We start from the raw sequence: 8,578 nt of genomic DNA, 5'->3' as shown, positions 1-8,578 counted from the left end.
GTTTAAATATATATTATTCGATATTCTTTAATAGTAGTAGATATAGCCTTTATAACTATATCGATAATTCTCTTCTATAGCGATTTAATAAACTATAGTCTTATTTTTACTATCGTTATAGATATTATTATAGCGACGTAATATATATTCTATAAGATAATATATAGAGATTATATAGTAGCTGTCGACCGGTATATTATATATATATTTCTTCTCTTCTTTATCTTAATAGATTTATAAACGTATAAATTATAATTATAACTATATCTACGACTATAACTAGCGATATAAATATAAGAGTTTATATTACTACTATTGCTATAAATAAGATTAATAATTTTATTAAAATCTCGATAGCTAAGATCTCGAGTAGAGATTAGATAGATTTAATTTTTCATAACTAGTATAAATCTAGAATTAATTCTACTATCGTATCTACACTTAATTAATAAAGCTATTTAAGTTTAACGATAAATTAAGTATTTATTAAAGACTTAATTCGAAATAATAGAAAGTTATATTAATTTCGGATTTAATATAATCGTTCTAATTAAGACCTTTAATAATATATAGTAGTCGAAAAGATATAAGATTTAATATGGAATTTAGATAATTTTCGAGATATCATTTTATATATATTATATCGTATTTTAGAATCGTCTCGTATAAAATAGACTAGTCTCGTTATAGGGCTTTAAGAATTATAAGACTCTATAAATAGAATATAAAGATATAAATTTTTAAAGAAAAGAGATAAAAGTTGAAAAATTCTAAGTTTAAAATTTTTTATATCTTTTCGACTAATAGTAATATATAATATCTTCTAAACGTAGCTCGTAATTTTTTTCTTATTATCTATATCTTTTTAGATATAATAATACGTCTCTAGCTAAGTAATAAGATCGATATAGTAAGATCTAAATTACTTAAGAATTGCGATATACTATAGCTTAATAAAAGTAACTTAATTTAAATCTAGTTTAAAGCCGTCTGTAAGTTTATAATAATATTATTTAAATACTATTTTCTTTAATATCGTATTAAGGTAAGTCTATATTAATCGATAACTCTTATAACTAGTTACGCTTCGAATACGATTAATAAATATTTATATATTATCGATATCGTTAAATTAGCTAATCTTCTCTAATCTCTATCTCTTATCTTTTAATTATGAGATAAGAATTATAATAGATAAGATTTACTACTAAGAAGATTAAGAAGAAGACTATTTTAATTACTACGGAGTTATTTACGAGGTAGATAAAGAAGGCCTTAATCTAACTTTAGCTATTCTAATATTTATTCTTTCTTTTATAATAGCTATATTAGTAGTTATATATTAATAACGATATATTAAATTATAAAGACTCTTTAAATAGCTAGAGTAAAGTATTAAATTAGCTTATATATTAAATAAACTTATATAATTAAATATAAGTAGACTTAGAGTTATAAGTAATATAAAGTTAATAATAAATAATATCGAAACTTACGTCTTACGTATCTCATTTATTATATTTATTATTATCTAATTTTATACTATAATTAGAATCTAGTCTCGAAGTAATTTTAGAGAATTAATATTAAAATTAGTTAATAGAAGATTAGTATATTTATATACTATTAAGTTTTAGATAGATGTTATAACTACGTCTTATAATAGTAAATAGCTTTAGTATAACTTTATACTATAGATAGATAATTATCTCTATTCTTTTTATATACTCTTTTATAGAATATAATAATAAATAACTACTCTTTATAATATAAGATTATTAAATATATGTTATCTCTAATAGAATATAAGCTCGAATTCTATTTTTAATAAGTTATAAGTCTAGAATTTCGATATCGTAGTCTCTATATCGTTAACTAAAAATAATTATTTATTTAATTAATCAAAATTATAGAAGTTAAACGAATATTCTTTTATTCTTACTATATATTTTTAATTTACTCTTTTTCTTTTATAAATAGCTATATAAGATAGCTATATAGACGTTTAATATATATATAACTCTATTAATATAAGTAAAGATCTATAAATTAAATTTTATAATTATTTTTCTAATTAAGACTATTAAGTAAATAGATAAGTAATCTTTAATAAGCGAACTTTAATAAGCGATATTTGAATTACTTATCATTTAATAATTATAAGATTAAATTTAAGAATTCTTTTTTTAACTGAAAGCCCGCATTTCGTATTATAATTAAAAAAAAATCTTAGAATTTTAATAAAGGTAAAAAGATTATTTTATATATTAATAACGTATATTTATTTATATAATAATTGCGAACGAACTTTAATAAGTAATATCTAAAATTCTTACGCTTTAATAATTATAAGATTAAATTCAAAAATTCTTTTTTTATCTAAAAGCTCGTTTTTTATTTTATAATTTAGAAAGAAATCTTAAAAGGTTAATAGAAAATAAAAAGGTTATTTTATATATTAATAATATATATTTAATTTTTTAATAATTATAAATACTAATTTATTTACTTACGATTAGTTAATCGATCTAATTAAAAAGCGTAGAGAATCTAAATTTATAATTAATCGCATATATAGATTTAAGATTTTTAAGCTTAGCTCAATTTTATTCTATTATATATATTAATAAATCTAGAATTTCTGAAGATTTAAAGAGTAGAAAAATTATTAGTCGTAATTAAAGAAGATAAAGAGTATTTTAAAGTATTACGATTTATAGAATATAGTTGAATAGAGATTAATACTATTTCTAGATAATTTATTAGAGAAAATTATTATTACGAATATACTAGCTAATAGAATTTATTATATAAAAATTATTATATTAAGATTTATTAATTAGTAGATTTTAATTTATAATATTAATATAAAGATTTAAAAGAAACTTAATAACTAAATATTAAAACTTATTTACTTAATATATTAAAATAAGTTAGTTAAAGTAATAGAAGATAATAAGAAAACTATAATTAAATAAACTAAATTTTAAATAAATTATATAAACTTTAAATTTATTCTTCGCATTATTATTTTATAGAAATTATAAAATATTATTAAATCTAATAATAATACCTCGATTAAGATTTATATTATTAATATATATATAAAATCTAAAGATTTTAAATATATAAGAGCTTTAATAATAAATAAATTCTTATTATCTTACTATTAAATAACTTAAACTAAAAGTATAAGAATTTTCTATATCGTTTTATTATATAATTTAATAATATAATAAACTTTAATAAAATTATTAAACCTTTTTATAAAGAAGATAGTTTTTTACAATAAGATAATAAGAAATAAATTATTATTATTATTATAAAGAAATTTTATAAAAAATAGAAGAATAAGAAGATTTTTAGTAATAGTAATAATTTAAAATATAAGAATATTACTTTAGAATAAGATTAGAGTAAAAATAATAATTTTAATTATAACTTTAATCTCTTATTAAAGAATTTAGATAGTATCTATTATTAGAAATTAAGTAAAGTATTTAGATATCTAAAATATATATTACTATTAAATAGAAGTAAGAAAAGATATTAGTTATTTAGTTATTAGACTCTTTATAATAAAGAAATATCTAATAATTTTCGAAATAATAATAATAATAATAATAATAATTTTAATTTTAAACTTTAAGTGAATATAGCTAATATAGTTAATAGATTAAACGATTCTATAAATTAAAACTATATTTATATTTTAATAATAATTTATATTATAATTAATAGTAAAAATATTATAGAAGATAAAGAGTATTAAAACTACTTAGCTAATAGCTTAATATTTAAAATAAATAAAGAGATAATAAATAAAGAGCTTAAAATTAAATTTTTAATTATCTTTAATTAAAATAGATAAATTACGAGAATTATAGAAAAATTTAAAAATTTAATTAATATCTTAGTTTAATATTAGTTTCAAATTAAGTAATAAGATAAATTAATAGATTAAAAAGAATCTTAACTATCTATCTAATTCTTTAGAGAATATTAAAATAATTAATATATTTATAAGATAGTAAGATCTCTTTTAATAAAACTGCGTAGTAGCTATATAATTACGAGGTTTAGATACGTAGTTAATAGAATAGATAGATTAATTACTAGATAAACTAATAATTAAAAAAAAAAAAAGAGAAAAAGGAATTTATAAGTATTTAAGACTTTATTAAATATATTAAATACTCGCTTTAGCTACGTAGTTTATAGTCTAATAAATAATATAAGCGAGCTTATTAATTCGCTTCGAGTACTTTTACTCTTATAATTATATTCTCTCTTAAAAGATTTAATCTCTAACTCTTATTATTATTATATCTTATAATTAAATATATATAAACTTATTAATATTATTTACGCTATTTATTATTAGCTTAAATATAATCTAAATTAATATATACTATAATAGCGTATTTATATTACTTACTATAAGATCTTCTTAAATATATTATTATATTTATATATTAAATCGCGATAGTATTATTATATATATTATTATTTAAATTAATAGAATATAGGCGTAATACTACCCTATTACGATATACTATTATTACTATTTTTATACGCTATTATTATACTATTACTTTATAATTATAATAATTCTATTATAGTAATCGTTAAAAATCGAGTTAATAGATATAAAAACTTATTTTTAATCTAATTTTTATTCTTTTTAATAATAATATTAACGCTAACGCTATTATAAGTAAATATCTAATTCTTCTTTATATCTATTATTTTATTTTTATTTATTCTTATTATAATATCGCGATAGCGAGTTATATATTATTATAATAATATAATATATATATTAATTAAGATAATAATTAAATAGAATTATAATTATTTAGATTAACTTTATATATAATAAGTATCTTAAAGAATACTTTATAATACTTTATAGATAGTATAAAAAGTATATTAATATATTGATAATAGTATTAAATCTTCGCTCTTATAGCTCTACGAGTTATTAAGTACTTATAATTATTATAGTTTTTACGCCTCGCGCTATTATTAGTAGATATTTATATTTATTTTAAAGATATACTTAGCTAAGAAGACTATTAGCTTCCTCTATCGCTACTTCTCTTATCGTTACTTTAAACGCTATTTATAAGTAAAAGAGATATTAAATAACTAAGAGATTACGCTAATATATACTAGTTCCCTTTTATTATTATTATATATATACTCTTATATATAATTCTTATATAATTTATATTATATTTTCTATTAACTTACGCTAGTATAAATATAGACGATACTTTTATAAGAATTATATATATATTATAAACTCGATCTCTATCTACTAGGTGAATATCCTCGCTATAATTTATATTAATAAGAATATTTATATTATTCTTTATCGCTAAATTAATATAAATTTTAATTAATATATATTAAGATATATAGCTAATATATATAATAGCTTATTACGCTAAAAAGATTTAATATAATATCGTTATCTTTACTTCTTTTTTAACTACTTCTCTCGCTATCTTTTATATTAAATCTTTTTATTATCTAATAGATTTTTTAAATAAATAATTACTTTTTAATATAAGATAATAAATAGATTAATATTAAGTAGTAATAGTCTTATATATAATTTTAGTAATTATTTTTTTTATTATATATAGCGTTTTAACGCTTTAAGATTAATTTATAAGTATTTTAGCTATTTTCGCTAAGCCTTTTAATTATAACTTATTTACTCTTTAAGACTTTTATATTATTACTACTTTCGTAATTTTTTTTTATTTTTTAATTTTTCTTAATAATTATATCTTTAACTTTATCTTAGATACTAATTTATATAATTTCTTTATTTACTTAAAATTCTTAATTATATTTTTATTATTTTTAAGATATTTTATTAATTTTTATAAAGTTTTATAAAATAGAAAGTCTTTCTAATTAATAAGATACTTAATCTTATTCTTATAAACCCTTTTATCTAATATTTTATTAATCTTTTACTCTTCTTCTTTATTAATTAAGATTATTTATAATTTTAAATTATTATTATATAAATATTATAATTTTAATAATAATATATAAAATATAAAATAATTTTTTTTTATATCTAATAGAAAGATTTAGCTTATAAATCTATATATCTATTTTCTCTAATATTTTAAAAAGTTTAAACTATTTATAATTAAATTTCTTCTTTAATTATAAAATATATATATTTAAACTTTATAATAGTACTTTATCTTTTTTTTTAAAGATTATAACTTTATAATTACTATTATAATACTTTACTTATTACTTTAATACTCGCTTCTATAATTCTTTTAAATATAATCTTATCTCTTATAATTATTCTACTTACTCTATAATAAATAATACTTTTTTTTTAGATTTTACTCTGAAGAGTATTTTTTAAATCTATTATATATTTTATTAATAGATCTTATAAAATTTTATTAATATTTATATATATATTATTATTATATATAAATATAGTTATTAATAAGATTTTAAATTAGTTATTCTATTTATAATTATAATATATTTATAAATAATATTCTAATATTTAATTTTATCTTTTAATTTAATTATTAATTTAAGAATAAAACGTAATATTTAATTTATATTTTATATTTAGATATTAATATAATATTATTTAGAATTTATTTATAAATAGAGAGTCTTAATCTAAGATTAAATTATATATTATATCGTATAATAATATAAATTTTTATTATAAGATATTAATAAAACTATTAATCTTTAGATTTTTAATAATTATTATATATATTATATACTTAATTAGCTTATCTATTAAGATTAAGATAATATTATAAATTTTATTAATATATAAATCTCTTATAGATAATAGATTTATAATAAAATCTAGTATTATAATATAAAATAAATTTATATAATTTAAGGGGATCGACGTTAGCTCGCTATACGATTTATAATAATAAATTTATATTCTTTAATAATTAAAATAAATATAAATATACTTTATTATATTACTTATTATATCTATTTAATAATATTTAAATCTAATATTCTTCTTAATACGCTTATAAATAAAATATTTAATATTAAAATTATTATAATTTATATAAAGAATCTCTTTCTTTATAATAGAATTATTAGAAATATAGATTACGAGGTTATAACGTAATAATTTATTCTTATTAACTTCTTATTTTAAAAGCTTATTCTATTTAATAGCGTATTTTTAATATTACTTCTTATTTATAATAAAAGTATTTTTATATTATAATTTAAATAATTATATTATTATTAATTTTTATAATTCTAAATAAAATCTCTTTAATTTTAAAAATTAATAAATTAAAAATTAAGATAATATCGTAGTATCTAGAATATAACTTTATTTATTAAATACTCTTTTATCTAAGTTAATAATTTAGATATCTATAATAATAATATTATCTAATTACTTTATTAACGCTATAAATTTAATTATAATAAATATACTATTATATTTCTATAGATTAGATTAATATTCTTAATTATAAAGCTTATTTTATAAGATAAAAAGAAAATTATTATTATTATTCTCGCTATTATTTAATTTAATAATATTAAATGTTTTTAATAATATATTTATAGAATTAAGTTTTTTTTATAATATTTAATTATAAAGTTAAATATAGTTAATTTCTTAATTTAGCGAATCTACTTTATATTAAGCTCTTTTATTATTATAAAATAATATAAATTATTATAATTTAAAATTATATAAATAAAGTACTTATTATTTTATAAATAATATCTTTAATTCTTAAAGTCTAATATAATTATATAGAGCTTTTTATTATATATATCTTAGCGAAGCTTAATATCTTTAAATTTATAGCTAAAAAAAATAATAGAATATTATTATTTATTATTATTTAGTTAATTAAATATATTATTTATATCTATATTAAAAGTATTAATCTTTATAATAAGTAATATTTTTTAATTATAATATTCTAGTATAGATATAATAGTAAATACTCATTTAAATATCTTAAAAGTCTTATATATCTTTTTATTAAATATAAAGAATAATCTAGTTTTATCTTTTTTTACTTTTTAAGTTAAGTTCGTTAAAGGCGTAATTATCTATAAAAAGCCTTATATAAATTATTAATAAAAATCTATAAATTTTAAAAAGATTAAAATATTTTTAATAGATTTTAATTTTAGTTATTTAATAATAGTCTTAATATATAATAGCTTTATTTAGATATTATACTAGTTTATTAAGAATTCTAAAAAAATAATCTTATTATAATTAAAAGTATAGTTTAATAGTTTTATATAGAATCGATACTCTAATAATATATATAGTATTTTATATATATACTTCTAATATAATTCTTCTATTTCGAAATATATTAGTATATTATCTATGTATATTATATAGAAAATATTAATATATAATTTAAATACTTTATTTATATAAGTTTAAAAGATTATAAAGATATTTATAAGATTAAAAGATATTATTTAATATTTAAATTAGTCGTAGCGAGTTTAAAAGATAATTTTTTATTTATTTTTCTTTTATATCTATATTTTATAATAT

Source organism: Letharia lupina (genome assembly GCF_014066315.1).
Source record: "Letharia lupina isolate WasteWater1 chromosome Unknown contig_1, whole genome shotgun sequence".
Taxonomy (NCBI): domain Eukaryota; kingdom Fungi; phylum Ascomycota; class Lecanoromycetes; order Lecanorales; family Parmeliaceae; genus Letharia; species Letharia lupina.
The sequence above is the reverse complement of the archived record's forward strand: the minus strand, read 5'-3'. Positions refer to the sequence as shown.